We start from the raw sequence: 1,145 nt of genomic DNA, 5'->3' as shown, positions 1-1,145 counted from the left end.
TGAGTGTGGCTAGCCTTATTGACTGCAGACTAAAGCCCAGATTGGCTCCTCCAAATCAGTCAAGCAGTGGGAGGAGTTTGGCTACTGAAAATTCATTGCAGTAAAAAGGATGTTAACAAGTTTTTAAAACATGTAGACTTGGCTGATTTGCCTTTCTATAGCAACACAACAGAAATATATTGTTATTACAAGTTATGTGTATTGTCCCATTAAAGGCACATTATACACTAGATTTTTCTATGCATAAAAGGTTTTGTAGATGATCCATTTATATAGCCTATACAGGGTTTTTTTTTTTAAATAAAAAATATATAGTTTTGCTTATTTTTAAATAAAATTGCACTGATTTTCAGACTCCTAACCAAGCCCACATTTTTAGAAGAATACTGATGTATACCTACTCCAGCTTGCTCCTGTTTGTGTAAAGAGTCGTTTTATATTCAGAGGACGGGGAAGTGTCTTCTCTTTTTGGTATACAACCTCTTTCAGTCAGTGTTCTAGCTAATCTTTTCAACAGTGCTAAACTGGGAGCTTCTAAGTAAGTTTTTAAAAGGTTTTATGCTGTATTTTTAGATCAGTATCTGTGCATATTCTTCTTTCTGGTAGTGTCTATTATATGCAGTTAAATGAAAATTGGTGTATACTGTCCCTTTAATCAGACAATAGGCTGCGCTGCCAGTGACCTATTGGCTGTGCCTTCAAAAATCAGTTGTGAAAAAAGCTGGCAAAACAATATGCACAGTCACTGTAAAGGTGCATATTACAGGCTGAGAATTCACACTGTCAAGACAAGAGAGTTGCAAAGAATGAAATGGTGTTGTACACAGTAGCAGGCTAAGAAATCTATCATTTACTATGAATAATCAGGGGAAAGCGCGAACGCAGTCCCCCACTACCACAAATTATGCAGTCAAGTTCCCACATTTGGGGAAATTACAGGGGTCAGCACACCCGGAGTGCAATGGATGAGCCTCACCCTGGGAGAACCACCTTCATGATCATGGTATCTCCCCTGCCAGGTAAGTATGAGTTGTAGTGACAATCCAGCGGGTCGCTGCTCCAGCGCTACTTGCTAAACATAAGGGAGCTTATTTTCTTCCGCATATAGTTGACCAGAGGGATAAGTACATTCCAATGCTTCCTCC

At 39.0% G+C, this 1,145-nt stretch overlaps 1 non-coding gene across 1 annotated transcript; it reads right to left on the bottom strand.

Moving 5' to 3' along the window:
• Positions 1-864: 864 nt before the first annotated feature.
• Positions 865-1,027, bottom strand: LOC128650525 (U1 spliceosomal RNA). The gene has a single exon (XR_008400821.1). It is a non-coding gene; the product is annotated as a U1 spliceosomal RNA (small nuclear RNA).
• Between the last annotated feature and the right edge of the window lie 118 nt (positions 1,028-1,145).

This window comes from Bombina bombina, chromosome 2 (assembly GCF_027579735.1).
Source record: "Bombina bombina isolate aBomBom1 chromosome 2, aBomBom1.pri, whole genome shotgun sequence".
Lineage (NCBI taxonomy): Eukaryota > Metazoa > Chordata > Amphibia > Anura > Bombinatoridae > Bombina > Bombina bombina.
Note: the sequence above shows the minus strand (reverse complement) of the source record. Positions and strands in the feature narration are given on the sequence as shown.